Source organism: Micromys minutus, assembly GCF_963924665.1.
Source record: "Micromys minutus genome assembly, chromosome: 25".
NCBI classification, from domain to species: domain Eukaryota; kingdom Metazoa; phylum Chordata; class Mammalia; order Rodentia; family Muridae; genus Micromys; species Micromys minutus.
Window position 1 is genome coordinate 31,642,689 of NC_137960.1, and position 16,977 is coordinate 31,659,665.

The 16,977-nt window shown below is 35.2% G+C and overlaps 1 pseudogene across 1 annotated transcript in view; it reads left to right on the forward strand.

The window, feature by feature from the left end:
* The first annotated feature begins 1,363 nt into the window (after positions 1-1,363).
* Positions 1,364-16,977, forward strand: part of LOC308437141 (large ribosomal subunit protein uL6-like) — an 80,722-nt pseudogene continuing 65,108 nt past the window's right edge. Inside the window, exons 1-2 of the transcript in view lie at positions 1,364-1,450; positions 1,939-1,969. The product of the transcript in view is annotated as a large ribosomal subunit protein uL6-like (transcript). The remainder of the gene's footprint in view (positions 1,451-1,938; positions 1,970-16,977) is intronic.

Here is a 16,977-nt window from a genome sequence, read left to right on the forward strand (position 1 = left end):
ATAATGCTATTTTTAACTTCTTCCTTTTCTATTTGTATCCCGTTCACCTCTTTTTGTTGTCTGATTGCTCTGGCTAGTAGTTACAGTACTATATTGATTAGGTAGGGAGAGTGGACAACCCTTTCTAGTCTCTGATTTTAGTGGGATTGCTTCACGTTTCTTACCATTTAGTTTTATGTTGGCCACTGGTTTGCTGTATATTGCTTTTACTATATTTAAGTATGTTCCCTGAACTATTGATCTTTCCAAGACTTTTGACATGAAAGGGTGTTGAGTTTTGTCAAATGTTTTCTCAGCATCTAGGGAGATAATAATGTGTTTTGTTTCTATGAGTTTGTTTATATAGTGGATGGCATTGATGGATTTCCACATTCGAACCATCCTTGCATCCCTGGGATGAAGCCTGTATGATCATATTGAATTATTGTTTTGATATGTTTTTGGATTTGGTTTGAAAGAATTGTATTGAGTACTTTTGAATCAATGTTCATGAGGAAAATTGATCTAAAGTTCTATTTCTTTGTATTGTCTTTGTGTTGTTTGGGAATTAGTGTTATTGTGGCTTTGAAGAATGAGTTGGGTAGTATTCTCTTTGTTTCTATTTTGTGGAGTAGTTTGGAGAGTATTGCTATTAGGTGTTCTATGAAGGATTGATAGAATTCTGCCCTAAGTCTATCAGGTCCTGGGTTTTATTTGATTGGGAAGCGTTTGATGACTGCTTGTATTTCTTTAGGGGTTATGTGTCTATTTAGATGGTGTATCTCACCCTGATTTAACTTTGGTACCTGGTATCTGTCTATAAAATTGTCCATTTCCTTTACATTTTTTAGTTTTGTTGAATACAGGTTTTGTAGTAGGATCTGATGATTTCTTGAATTTTCTCAGTTTCTGTTGTTATGTCTTCTTTTTCATTTTTGATTTTGTCAGTTTGTATACTCTCTTTGTGCCCTCTAGTTAGTTGTTAGTGCAAGTTTTAGTGCTGTCCAGCTTCTTTTTGGAGGTGCTCAGTGCTATGAGTTTTCTTCTTAACACAGTTTTTTTTTTTTTTTTTTTTTTTTTTTTTTTTTTCTTGAAATCACACGAGGTTTATTGAAATCCAGCGCTGGAGTCGAAACTCATATCCTATGCAGGGGTAGAGGAGTTAGACCCCGAGTGGCTGTGAGAAGGGGGTTTTAAAGGAAACCACAACTGGGAGGGGGGAGTACATCATTGGAGAATACCAAAAATACCAGTGAAGAATTGTGAGGGGAACGTCCAGTTTCTCAAGATTGTTTATGATGTGTTCTTTAATTTTTTTCAAATATTTATTTAAAATAATATCAAAGCACAGTAGTTAAAGTTTATTGCAGAATTAATCGCACACATGCACAAAATTGAGCATAAGTGTGCAGATGTTGAACCTTCCACAAATGCCTGTCTGTATAGTAGACTCCAGATCGAGAACAAAAATGTAACTAGTATGTTAAGAACTCATTTATCTGTTCCAGTTTCTATTTATTCCACCTAAGGGAAGAGCCTCTACCCCAATTTCTATTTACATAAGACAGTTCTGTCTGCTGATTGTGCCTCCTGGATGCACATGCAACTTAACACAGTTTTTATTGTATTCCATAAGTTTTGGTATGCTCTGCCTTCATTTTTGTTAAGAACTAAAAAGTTGTTGATTTCTTTCTTTCTTCCTTGACCATGCTATCATTTAGTAGAGTACTGTTTAGCTTCCATGTGTATGTGGGCTTTGGTCCAGCTAGTCCAATAAGGACTGCAGCCCAAGGAAAAGTTAAAAAATATAGTACCTGCTCAGTTCACCAGTTTGGATGCCTGAGCTCGTCCTCGGTATATGTAGAAATCATGAAGAAATAGGCTCTAATATCAGCCTAACAAGGATGAGGACAAGCAGGAATAGAGCAAAAGAGACTTTTTTTCTTCTCTTTTATATAGGCTGCCACAGAAGATATGGTCCGGATTAAAGGTGAGTCTTCTGACATTAAGTGGTCTAGATTTAAGATGGGTCTTCCTGTTTTAAATGATCCAATTAATTAAAAATCTCCCACAAATATGTCCAAGGACTCTGGTTTTTAGATAATTCCAGATGTAGTCAAGTGGAAAACCAAGAATAGCCACAGCATTTGTTCATTCATGTTCACTGCTGATTAATTGTTCATTCATTCACTCACTCACTCATTCATTCATTCATTCATTCATATATATATTCATCCATCCATCCATCCATAGTAGCCAGAAACTAGAAACAATTCATCAGCTGGTGAGAGGATAGTGAAAATGTATATTTACATAGTGGAATAGTATTTATGTATTAAAAATTATGTTTAGAAATTAGCAAGCAAATGGTAGAGTTAAAAACAATCAACCTGAGTGAGTTAATCAATAGAAGAGAAAATTTGTATGTTTTCTTTTATATATGAATATTAGCATTTATGTTTTTGATATATGAATTTTACTTAGTGCTGTGAAAAGACATCATAACCATGATAATTTTTATAAAGGCAAAGTATTTAAGTGGGACTGGCTTACAATTCAGAGGGTTAGTCCATTATCATCATGGCATGAAGCATGACAGTATCCAGGCAGACAAAGTGCTAGAGAAGTAGCTGAGACTTCTACATCTGAATTAGCAGGTGCCAGGAAGTGAGAGTGGGTAACACTGGGCTTGGTTTGAGTGCTGAAAATATCAAAGTCCATCTCCAGTGACATACTTCCTCTGAAAAGGCAATAGTTACTTCAACAAGGCAACGCTTCCTAATTGTAGCACTCCATGTAACCCTATGGCAGCTAATTTTATTTGGAACATCATATGTAGAATTCACATTGAGGTTAGGTATTTAATATGCTGAGGGTAGAATGAGATCTTTCATTCAAGGTGACATAGAATATAGTATAATAAATAAATGGATAAAGTGAAGATTAGAGCAGAAAGATTAAAGGGTCTGGGGGATGGGAATGAAGAAAAGTGGAAGGGATATGGGGATGGATAACTAACACTAAAGGCATTTTTAAAAGCCATATGGAAACACACTACTATCGCAGAAGCTTCCAAAAATGTGTATACATATAAGATGACTTTAAATAAAGTCATATAATGATGGAGACAATACCTAAACTAGACACCATATACTATTAAAAAAAACAGGAATGGGTTGCATCTTTCTGAATTGTTAGCCAAAGAGGTCTAGTAGACCTCCCAGACACTACAGTCTATTTCTAATGCTATTGGTTACAAATCACAACTTGACAGAAAGACCCTATTACTAAAGATGTCACATACAACATAGAACAGATAAATCTAGTTATTATTTAAATGGAGGCTCAACAGAATTGGGTAGCATTCATAGTTCTAGAAAGTGCTACCCTGTTGTGGTAAATATTAAAAAAGCACAACCCCTTCCAACATGGCACCATACCATGCTGTCCTCAGGTACTCTCTGACCCCAGTGGCCCTTTTATGTTAGTTCTGGAACCGGTGTGCCATATAGAACTAACATTATATTCATCTCATTAGCGGAAACCCTCTGGCTAGACTCTCTCCTGGCAGAGAGCCAGCAACAAACTCTGCCCACACTCCAACCAGCCTAACAAATTCAAAACTCCAGAAACGTATAATTTAGCAATGTTTTTTATCTCAGATTTTCTCAGCAAAATTTACACTTCATGAAATGTCCACACAATAAACTCAGAGCCAAATGATATGATATAATTTTCCCACCTAGACAAGTCAAATACAAATTCATTCCTTATAGAATATTCATAACAACCTGTAGCTATGCAGGGCCACATGGAGAGCATCTTCGTCCTCCATCTTGCCTCTCCTCCTATCATGCTTCCCTCCCTCCTTCTAAAACTTTTTTCCCACCTACCTTTTTTTCCTTACTTTTATCTTGTGCCTGCTTTCACCTGAATAGAGACAACAACATACACTACTCATCTATAAATCTTTTGAAGTATAATAATTAATTGCCTATAAGAACTATCCACTGGCTCTATAGTGGCACAAATGTTATGGTAATACCAATCCTCTCTTTTTAATTAGAATTAAGGTCCATTTTTTCAATGATATTTTATCTTTTTGTAGATTACTCTTTTCTCATACAATACTTGCTGACCACAGCATACCTTCTCTCCATTCCCCCAACTTTTCCTGTGGTGGTTTGAATATGATTGGTCCAGGGATTGGCACTATTGGGAGGTGTTGCCTTGTTAGAATAAGTGAGGTCTTTTTGGAGGACATATGTCATTGTGGGCATGGGCCTTAAGACCCTCACCCTAGCTTCCAGGAAACCAGTCTTCTCATAGCAGCTTTCAGATGAAGATGCAGAACTCTCAGCTTCTCATATGCCAGGCCTGCCTCAATGCTGCAACAGTCCCACTTTGCTTAATTAAATCATGTCCTTATAAGTGTTGCCTTGGTCATGGTGTCTGTTCATATCAGTAAAAACCTAAATAAGACACTCCCTTCTTCCCAATTTTCTGTCTCTCTTTTTTTAAAAATTATTTTATATTTTTCAGAAGAGAGCAGGCCTTCCAGGGATATTAAGCAAATGCAGCATAATAAGCTGCAATAAAAGCAGGCACATACCATCATATCAAGGCTGGCATAGGGAAACCAGTAGGAGGAAAATGTTCTCAATAGCAGGCAAAAGAGTCAATGATACACCTACTCCCACTATTAGAAGCCACCCCCCCAAAAAAAAACCACAAACCAAACAGCTGCAACATACTTCTAGAGGCCCAGCCCAGACCCATGAAAGATATGTGACTAATGCTTTAATCTTTGTGTGGGGCCATATGAGCTCTGATTAGTGGATTTTATAAGCATAGTCCTTGCAGTGCCTCTGACCTCTCTGGATCCTACAATGATTTCTGTCCATTTTCTACAGGGTTCAGTAAGCTTGTCTGTGGGGTTTTGCATCTGCTCTTATCAACTGCCAAAGGAACCCTATATGATGACAACAGGGCTAGGCACTGATCCTAGACTCTAGGCTATTCAGCTTCTGGTCCCCAGCCATCAAGGCACTATAGAGAGCATGGGCTCTCTCTCCTGCTTTGGGCCTCAAGTTAAATCAGTCATTGGTTGGGTTCTCTCCCCCAAGCTTTGAGCCACAAGTTTTCTAGCACATGTTGCAGGTTGTTGGTCCGAGGTTTTGTGGGAGGTTTGGTTTCTCTATCCCAGAACTGGATTCTTTGCCTGGTTTCAGAAGATGGCTGGTTCAGTCTTTGTATTCTCCATTACTAGGAGTCCTCACTTGGGTCACCGTCATAGATCAAAAAGTTTCCACTGCTCTAGGGTTTCACGTTGCCCCTCTTCAAATGTCCCTCACTACCAGTTGCTTCTCCCAGTACTCTTCCCCCTCTTCCCTTACCTACCCAACCAGACTCCCCCTTTTCCTATCTCCATGCACCCAACCACAGTCCAGCCACCTTATACACTCTATTTACCTTTCCCAGGAAGTACCACACATCCCTCATCCATACTCCATACTTGCTGCCCTACTTCTTGCTTAGCCTCTCTGGGACAGTAAACTGTAGTACAATTATGCTTTAAGTAACAGCTAATATCCACTCATAAGAAAGTACATTTCATGTTTTTCTGGGTGTGAATTGCTTTGCTCAGGATGAGTACTTTTTTTTTAGTTCTATGCGTTTGTCTGTAAATTTCATGATGTCCTTCTTTGATTACCAGCTGAATAATACTCCATTGTACAAATGTACTACAATTTCTTTATCTGTGATTAACTTGGGGGGGGGATCTAGGTTGTTTTTCAATGTCTGGCAATTATGAATAAAGCCACTATGAACATAGTTGAGTAAGTATTTTTGTGGTTGGATGAGGTATTTTTTAGGTATTATACCCAAGAGGGGTACAGCTAGGTCTTGCGGTAGATACATTTTCAATTGTCTGAGGAACAACTGTATTCAATTTCATAGTGACTGTACAAGCTTTCACTTCCACCAGCAATAGAGGAATGTTCCCCTTGTTCCACATCCTTGCCAGCATGAGATGCCATGTATGTTATTGGTCTTTGTCATTGTGACAGATATAAAAAAGAAATGTAGTTTTAATTTTCACTTTCTTGATGGCTAAGGATGTTGACCATTTCCTAAAGTGTTTGTTATCCATTTTGGTTTCCTCTGTAAAGTTTTCTCTTTAGACCTATACTCAATTTTTAAAATTGCATTTTTTGATATCAGTGTCTTGAGTTCTTTATATATTTTGGATATCATCCTTCTAATTGCCTTGGTTTAAACAATTTCCACACCAAGAGGGACACTCTAACTATTTGTGATTCATATACTGCATTTTTCTACTCTTTGTAGTAGTGAAGATAATATCCCAGTAAATTACTTCCCTATATTGAACATGATTGACCTGGAGTGGAAATTATCCTTATCAGTTTTTGTATGATTACCATTAATGACACCTGGAGGTCAATAGCTATGTAGCATTGGTAATTCCTGTAGGGCATAGCTTCTGCTTATCTCACACTCTAATTAATTCTTGGAAAAGGCAGAAACATTAATTAAATGTTTTAGATATTAACAGTAGCATTCTAGAATATGGCAAGAAGGATTGATCCAAAGTAGATCAAAAAATTTGTATGGAGCTGTGTTCAAGCTCAGTTCCAAATGAAAAGGTTTCTATCTGCAGCTAGAGCAGATAGAAAACTCAAAGTCCTTAGGTCCTGACTTTCCTAGAGCACTATTCATGTAGATGCTACTCCCAAATCCATACTTTTCTGCTTTAAGTCTTTGCTCAATAATGTAGCCACTACCTATCTATAATTCTGCAGCTTGAAACTTAACCTGAAATAATTTGAAGAAAAATACATAGTGTACAATGATAAATATTATATATCAATGATAGTATAGTACGATGTAACATATTTTAGTAACTTTAAATCATTTACATTATGAAATATTTTGAATGTATTGAGTTAAAGTAAATTACATTAAATTGATCTGTGTTGTTTTTGAATGTGGTCATTGGACAGTTTTAAGTCATTTATGAGGCTTGTGTTAAGTTCCTATAGTATTGCTCTCATTTTGTGTTAGAAGACTAGAGCAGCAGAAGGTCATTGTTCAGAACACGAGCCTACCCTTCATGTCTCCCAGAAAGCTTTGATGTTGGTTAGACTGTAAAACTGGGATTAGCACTTTTTTTTCCTGCATTTTCCTTTTGTGGATAAGCTTGAGTCTTACAAAGTTTTTTTTCTTGTTGTTTGGTTTTGCTTTTGAAAAATTTCTGCAAAGTGTATTTTTGGAGCAAGTCTGATTTGGGACCTCATTGGCTACAACTACACACTGACTAGTTAGAAGGGTAATGTATCCTAGACTTGCATGGTGCTCAGATGAATGTTAATAGAGCTTTGCTGATTTTACAGTTTTTTTCTTCTTCATAGAAAACTTACTATTTAGCAGTACATTTAAGGGGCCCCAATGCAGATTTCTGGCTCTACATCTCTGTGTGGTTTTCTTTTTTGTATAAATTTTGGCCACCTCAGTGTCCTCTGATTTGCAGCCCCTCTACTCAGTGACACCTCTCCTATAGGAAAGGTTAAGTTTTTATCTCAGAAAGGATTTAGACAAATCTTTATAGTGTTAATAATGACCCATGAATAAACCTAGGGGCAAAAATAGACTCTCATTTCTTTTCTTTTTGGCAAGGATTATCTGTTCTATTTCTCTTTCAATGTCTGCAGACAGTTGTTTCATAGAATTTATCCATATTTCTAGTTGTCCTTGGTGGCATGTTAGTTCAATATCTACCTAGTTATTGTTGAGGTAAAAGACAATTTAGAATTTAAAAATTCATTGGCTGGTACTGGGTTACTTAACAACATTTTATACAAGTACAAAATGTATTTTGAGCATATTTCTTCTGTTTTTTTTCTCCCCTCTAGGACAGTTACATTACGTATGTTAGTTTCTATTTCTCATATATATGTAAGCATTAATTTTATATATGTATACAATGTTGTAGCCACAAATAAAAAAAAATTTACTTATCTTTCTGAGGCAGACTTTACTCAATTTCTTTTTATTTTTTTTTGTGTCAATGTAGCTTTTTTTTCCCAAAGGTTTGATAGTGTGCATTAAGGTCTTACTAGTTACAATGAGCATAAAGTACATGTAAAACAGGATGTAACCCGGAATTAGTCAACGTTTTCTTGGTGTGTAAGGATTGAGCATAATGATTTTTTTCTTTTCTTTCTTTCTTTTTTTCTTGAGCTTCACACAGTCTGTGAGTTGTTTCTGGAGTGTTCAGAGCTTTCTGGGGTTAGTATCCCATTATCAGTGACTGCATATTATGTCTGTTCTTTTTACATGAGTCTAAGGCCATGTCCATGTCAACAGTGCACATTAACTGAGGACTTCATTCACACAAGGCTTTCTGTGCTGCCCACAGAAAGTGTAGACCAATGGTTCTCAATGTGATTTGAAACCTCCAAAGGATATTGGATATGAGTTAGATATCCCACATATCAGATGTTTACATTACAATTTATGACAGTAAGAAAATTACAATTATGAAGTAGCAACAAAATAATAATTTTATTGCTGGGGGTCACCAAAATATGAGAAACTATATTAAAGCATCACAGTATTAGGAAGGCTGAGATTCATTGGTATAGAGTTATCGCTCCTGTAGAGAGACTATCTTATTTGTGTATGCATATGGCACCTGTCAATAATAAATCTGATGCCTATGACTTAGGCAGGAAAGAGGAGAGAACATCAGGGAGACAGTGACATGCAGCAGAGTTACCCAGGAAGTTGAAATGAGACAGATATATGGTATATGATATTCACTGGTTACTCACACAAGCTTTGTGCCACTATTTTCCTAGTATATCTTGCAGGCGGGTCACCTTTGTAGACCAGATAACCAGTCATGTCACAGAATATAGATTAAAATAAATCGTTAATTTATGATCTCATTAGAGAAGAGTCTATCTATATGGCTAAGGTAATTATAAATATAGTTTGTGTCTGAGTCTTATTTCTGAGAACATGGGGCTGGGAGAAAGAACCAGACCTAACATCTATGTGCTCTTGCTCTCTAGCGATGCTCTCCTTCCCCTAGCTAGGCTGTACTGTTACAGGCTGCTGTGATTGAGTATGCATTGTTCTGCCTCAGACCTAGTGGGCTTGCTGCCTCCTCTACTTGGGAAGCTCTTATCTCCTTTCTTCCTTAACAAAGTTGCACATACCCTAAAGGTTTTGACTTAATTGTAGAGATGTCATCACAGAAAAGTTCTCCTTCAACTCCTCACCTGAATCATGTTCTCATAGATTTTGTTTCATGATGATCTGTATATTACAGTCATGAAACTAATTGTAATTCAATGCTTTCATTACCAGATCAGAATTCACAGGCTGTACTTACATCATGCTAGTCACAAACTTTGTTCCAAATATGAATGTGACACATGGCAGCATGCTGCAAGGTAGATTAATAATTCCTGAGATTTATTCCATGGAAAAATAATTATATGGTCAAATAACTTTCTAATGTCTCAAAGAAAATCTGCTTGTAGGAAAAAAACCACAGTGGAAACTTCTGTATTATGTTTTTTTGTTAGATATGTTATAGTACAAATAGCAACAGATTTTCTTTGTTTATTCCCAAGTTTAGCATGTACAGTTTCTTGTGCAGAATATACTGTAGACATAACTTGGTTAGGGGTTTTCTAGAAAAGTAAACAGACATTTTAGATTTTCAGAAAAGCAAGCCTAGTTTGAGAAGAGTCAGTTTATTGCAAAAAAAAAGTCTGGATAAAAGAAATAAAACTCAAAGGGGCTTGAAAGATAACAGTACTCAAGTAATACTGGCAGTACTGAATTTCAGTTGATATGGCAAAGATTTCTCACCTTTGTATAATTCCACCAATGCCATAAAGTAGGCATTGAAATGTCTTTATCAGAGTGCTTCTTCTGCAGTCTCCTAGACACCGCAAATATAATGTATTTGCCACAACTATATTGACTCTTAAGTAGTTTTTGCATAAAAAAATGAATGACATGAGGGAAAAATCACAAAGAAGCAACATTTCCATAAGTGAATAATTTTTATAGTAACTAATTACAAATATAATTTCTTTAGATTTTATTATTAAGCAAGTCGTAACTAATTATCAGGTATTGCCATTGGCAATAGGAAAATACCATGATTATAATACTATATAATACATACCAGGACTCATTACAATGTTATAACAGTTGCTTATTTCTTTCTTCATATAGTTTTACCTTGACTTACAATTTAGTTTTTCCTCAAACTTTGTACTAATTTTGTCTCTTGACATTTCCTTTTTTTGTCTCCTATTTTAGTTTCCCCTCCTCCTTTAACTCACAGTATTGTTTTCTTTTTCATCAAAATTTAATCTTAGGCCCTATTCAGAAATTAGAGTTTTAATGTTTCATGGAAATTATAGGAGGAGGAATAAAAATGAAATATGGGAAATTTTTTTAGAGGGAAAACCCTCATTATTGAATGAGTGGTATATCATGAATTCTGGATAAGTGGTTAATCCTAAACTCTTTGTCTTAGTTCAAGATAAATGGGCTTTTGATTCAATTATCTCATTACATGTCCTGAGGACTGTTTTCATAGCACCTGAATTTCATTAGAGTTGAACGAGAAACTACTATTCATAGCACTTCTTGCTCAGGATTTAGCAGATTACAGGGATTTGAAAATTTCAGTTTTCTTACTTCTTGAATAAAATCTTCTTGGTTTCATAATTCTTTCCTTATTATTTGCCAATTATACTTAATAAGTACAGCAAATTCACCCATTTATGTACAATTTCTCTTTGAAAAAGATAGTCAAACATCTTCTTTGTTTTAAGTGCCTATATTGTAGTCTAATCATTAGGAAGACACAGTTATTTTTTTGCATTGCTTTGGTTTTAGTAGAGAATCAAAAAGAGAAACAAGTGATAGATTTCCAATTGTTGAGAAGAGAATACTGCACTAAGAGGACACTGGAGAAAAGACAGGCTCAAATGTGAAGAGTCACAGTAAGCATCCAAGTGATGACTCATACCATGTGTTATGAAAGTTAGAAATAACTCTAGGGAAAGTAAGGAAGATGAATGACAGCAGGGAAACTTCTGAAGGGGTGGAAACAAATATGTAAATGTCAGAACATGTCATACTGTCCTCTCAAAGGGGAAAAGTTTAGGATGCTTAATAGGGTACAGGTAAAGGTAGTCTTTATGCACCAAGTTAAAGTGTACACAGAGGCTTGGAGGGCTTAGTTCCTATGATATGTTATCAAACAAGGCTATGTGATTATTTCTAATTTGTTGATTGTACAAAAACATGAAAATAAAAAGTCACTGCATGTGTTCTGTTTCAGACTTTGTTCCTGCACCATATCAGATGAATAAATGGGTGTAGATGCAAGAGGTGACACATCTCTACCAGGCTGTGCTGAGTAACTAGCCAGATATCAGGTATCCTAAAATGTTCTGTCTTGGAGCAGCCAATTATGCTGGGATCTGGGGATCAATTATAGCCTTAAAGCATATTACCTTTGCTGATATTCACTCACAGAGTGATTCTCATATCAAATCTGAAATTACCTCTCCCAGTGTCATCCACCATCACATTATTCATAGCAATTATCAGCATATAAAGGCACATGGAGCAATTCTTCTCTTGTTTATTGCTTGTTGTCTATATATCTTTCCAAATAATGAACTCTGTAAATCAGTGGCTCATATTTACTTTTTACCTTTATATTCTCAAGGCTATTATAATCCCTAACACAAAGCTTGAAAAGGATGAGTGTGAACTGAGGACAGTTTTATACAAATAGTGAACAATGGGCCCATTATATCTGCAGAGAGAAATTAGAATTTACTTTTTACATCTTGTGTGACATGTGGAAGAAGGGAGTGAAACACTTTACACAGATAGTTTCTCTAAGTCCTGGGTACCAATTTGGGTGTAAAGATAACAATAAGGAAGCTCAGAATTCAATTAACTTGAGTCACTGCTGCTGTCATTTCGATTTTGCACTTGATGATAGTAATAACTTAAGGTGGCAGGTCTTGGGACTTCCCTTGATGCTTTATAGTTTATGTGTATGTCCCTCAGATTGTCCCATTGTTATTTGTTTCTCACAAGTACATTTTCATTCTGATTTTTGTTACTGATAGTCTCTTATTGATTTTCTCAAATTAAGATATAAAGTTGCCATGACAGATAGCATTGCTTTATATGTGGAGACTAGGTGTACTGTTTTCTGATTCATTGTCCATGGATTTTGGAGCAAATAAATGCTCACTAAGCAAACAAATTAGTGGCATACCAGTGATATGGATATGGAAATGGATAATGAGTGTTCACTGAAACAAGACTATAGGAAAACATCTAAATTAAGATAAATAATTGGATATTTAATTTATCTTTGAAATTAAAAATAAATTGGGCAGGGTATAAAATTACATAGCTACAGCTGGCCTGGATCTTGTTATGTAGACAAAGTTGGCCTTGAATTTACAGAGATCAACCTTTCTATTGGCTAAGTTCTGAATGAAATGTATACACCTCCATACCTGGAAAGATTTGTTTTCTTGAAAAAGTCTTATTAATAAGCATATTTTTTAGGATCATAAATTTTTATTTATAAGTGCATGTCTGAATATATATCACAGAAGTGGGTAAGTACAGAGGCCTGAAGAGGGTGTCAGAATGTGTAGATTTGTGGGGTATAGCTCCACATGTAGAAATATAAGCAGAATTATTTTATTCCTGGTGTGTTCTTGTAGATTATAAACTATCTTTGATAGCCTTTACTGTTAATTTTTTTCTGGTACTACACATTATTAATTTGGTCTTAGTCCATAGTTGAAAATGGGGATCAATGGACTGTATAGTTACATAGTGCTGAGAGTGAAGTTTGAATCATTAACGGGCTTTGCTATACTCTTGAATGAGATATTAGACATTTTATTGTCTGGAGGATGATTTATTTGGAGCATTATCTGATTTTGTTTCTGGCTTAGTAGTGTAAAGGTGTTCTTTCTTTGGACAAAAGTGATGTTACATGGCTTATTTCTCCTCCTCATCTCTTTGAGTGGACAGTACTTCACTGTTGACTTGGTTTAGCTTCATAGTAAGTGAAAAACATTTCTTTTCAATAACAGGATAGTAGTTATGATACAGATAAGCATGAACCTGAGTTTGAGTTTTCATTTGCAGAATTCACTTGACTACTGAGGACAGGAAACAGAAGTTGACACTTATCTCATCAGACATGTGAAGGTTTGCTTGCCCCTCTCAAACTCTAAGCTTGGAGACATATAAGAAAGAATATTTTATGGGTGTTTTAAGCTTCTTAGCTTGCAACTGAAATAGTGGCAATATTTGCTTAAAAAAAGAATAAAAAAGAAACAGTGAGACCAACTCTGAGCTTATGAAAAGTGTTAGCACCCATGTTCTTGGAATAGAGACTGTAGAAATTAAGCAATGGAAGTAGACAATTCAGGCATATTGGTTTCAAACTCTCAAAAATCACGTTTTTACTTTTCCAAGTCTCTTAGAGCAGGCATTCTTCAATGGCAGTAGTGAGATAACACTAGTAGAATGAGGTGGCCTAATATTGGCCCAAGACTGTGATTTTTTTTGGTTGTTTTCAAATAATATGTAACACAAAGTAATACTAAGTTATGTTTTAGCGTAGTTTTAAGAGAACTGATGGACTTATTGTTAACAAAATATAACCAATAAACAAAGAACTGGAGTGTGACAAAGACAGAAAAATGAAGCTGCAACTACAGGTTTCAGTTCAATGTCTTCCTAAGACAGAAGTGGGCATCCACATAGCTTTAGAGGGTTGTTGTTGACATGTCATCAACTGGAGTTAGGAGGATTTTTACACTGCCCGTAAGAACCAGGTTAACAGCACAAGGAGAAATAATTTCTTCCTCGAATGTCCTGCATCTTCTCATGTTCAAGTACATAGAATCATAACCTGACGAGATTTAAAACCAAAGACATTTCTGTAGATGTAGAATAGCCTGTGTTCTCCATTGTATTTAGTGGGAATTCTAACTCTAGAAGTTGTAGAAAGTAATTCATTTGCTGTTTACACATCTAGTGAAAACATATATTCTTGCATTTTTATAATCCAATATTTAAATTTTATTGGAAAAAATATGAGATTATTTTAATACTTCTTTAGAACTCCTAAACATCATCAAACATTTATTAACTTAACTCATACTATTTTTATATAATTACAAGTGTTAAAAACTCTTCTCTTATACAGCTAAAATATGTCCTTTTGTCCTTTTATAGATTGTCTTGTTTTTATTTCCTATAGTCATAATGAAATTTCAATTTCTTCCTTCACAGATGGTCTTATAGCAAAATGGAAAAATGGTACTTATTCATATATTTAATCATGGTTCTCAAATTAAGCCATAATTTACAAATACTTAAACAAAAGCATAAAAAGCTAAGAAACATCTTAGATTGAAATGGTGAGCTAAAAGTTAATCATAAAATATAAGTTTGAAAAGCATTAGCTCAATAGATATTTATGAAAGAGAAAGCCCTGGCAATTTATCATTATATTGAGAGCTAAATTATCTTAACATTATATTGAGAGTGAAATCATCTTAAGCTATTTGATGAAAAGTCAGATATTAAAAGTAAATTTTAATGTTTTCTGTGTTGACAATATGATACATAAATCATTTTACATTCAATCTAAATACTTGATTGCAATCTTCCCCAATAATGTCTATATTTAACCAATTTTGAATTTCTTCTGTTAGCTGCCCTTTGACTTACACACACACACACACACACACACACACACACACACACACACACACACACACAGAGAGAGAGAGAGAGAGAGAGAGAGAGAGAGAGAGAGAGAGAGAGAGAGAGAGAGAGAGAGAGAGAGAGACTCACAAATATAAAAACTGTTTATGAATCCAGGAGTTGGTAAGATGGTTTATTTTCACTAACACTTCAACAGGGCTTCTCTAGAAATATTGTAAGTGGGATTGAATTTCACACTTATTTTGTGAAAAAGCAAAACAGAAGCTCTACTTACAGAGGCATGAACTAATTTAGAGAAAAACCAGACAATGCTTTGGGCTTGTACAGTTATAAAATTATGGTTGGGCCAATTTTACTTATTGTTTGGAAAACTGAGAGTTCATGTGGATATTTGAGTTATACAATTTATAGTGAATAAATGTAGATTGAATTTACAAGTAACACTATTTGAATGTCACAGAATCCTGTTACTTTTTTCAAATCTTGTCTGCTTTATTTTTGTGAAGCAGAATATTAGAGTACCTATGACTCAGAATATCTCATATTATTTTCAGTTGAAAAACACAAACAGCAGCTACTTAGAAAAGAGCAATAAATACCAAAACCCGCCACAAGGCCGTCTTCTTAGCTCTTGAGTTATTAATGTTTTAAGGTCTAGGAGTACCTCACTCTGAGTGGGTGCTATACACTTGTTGTTGTTTTTTTCTACGAAGGACTGAGGCTTCTACTTTTTGACCTTTTTTGGTATTTAAAAATCATTATGTTTAATCTATGCACACCAAGAAAAACTTTGACTATTTCTATGTTATGTTTTGTTTTACTTATACTTTATGCTTATGGTAACTAGTAATATTTCAATGTATACTATCAAACCTTAAAAAAATTAAGTACTGACAACAATATATTCATATAGTTATATGCCAAAATGCTTTTAAATATCTGTACATGTGTCTCTCTTTTTTAAAAATAAAGTTGTAAGAAAAAAGAGCAATAATTTCTAGGAATGTTAATAAATAGTCTTTAGTGAATAATTTTTTTAAGTCAAAAGTTATAGAGAGTGTTTAGGTCTGAGTATCTCTGTTCACCGAACATTCTTGTACTGAAATATAAGCTCCAAAATAATTATATTGAGCTAGGCCTTTTGTGATGATTAGTCATGAGAGCCCTATTTTCCTCAATGGGATCTTATTAAAGGTGTTTGAAGAACTGTTTTGCTGTTCCCAGTGAAGATCCAGAAGTATCAACTGGGATAAATAGAACCTTTATTAGAACATAAGGTTTAAACTGAAATTTGGATTTACTAGCCTATAGAGCTATAATCAGCGACTTATTCTTGTCAATTACTTTTTCTAATAAATTCTGCAATTGTAGCTTGAATGCACTTATAGATTGATGCACATTATTTTATTATTAATTTTTAGTTATCATTTTATTTTTTATATTCCAAATTATATCCCCCATCTAGGTTACTCCTTCACAAAACCCACATCCCATTTCCTTCTCCCTGCTTCCCTTTGCCTAAATGAGGGTGCTCCTCTACTCACTCACTAACTCCAGTCTTACCGTTATAGCATCCCTCTGTGCTGTGGAATTAAGCTTCTCTTCTCTCCCATTGATGTCAGATAAGGTCATCCTCTGCTACAGATGAATCTGGAGCCATGGCTCCCTCCATGTACTCTTTGGTTGGTGGTTTAGTTTCTGGGAGCTTTGATTGGTCCAGTTAATATTGTTCTTCCTGTTGGGATGCAGTCTCCTTAAGTCCTTCCTCTAGCTCTTCTATTGGGGACACCAGGCTCAGTCTGATGGTTGGCTGTGAGTATCTGCATCTGTATTGGTCAAGAATACACAGTATTTTAAAACAAATTAATAAATTACTGCATTGTCATAAAGGACAAAGGGTCATTCACTTAATCAGATATCTTTTTTCAACAGAGCTTGCCATCTAAAATAAGGTTAGAAACACTACAGCACCTGCTCTCTCTCTCATTGCCTTTGATCTTTATCAATTTTATACATTTAGATTATATACCACACACATATTTGTGCATGCGTGTGTGTGTGTGTGTGTTTTCTGTATCCTTACCCTACCTCGTTACCTAAGACTTGCTCACCTGGTGCTTTGGATAGAGGCATGGATGGACTGTAACTGGGTTTCTT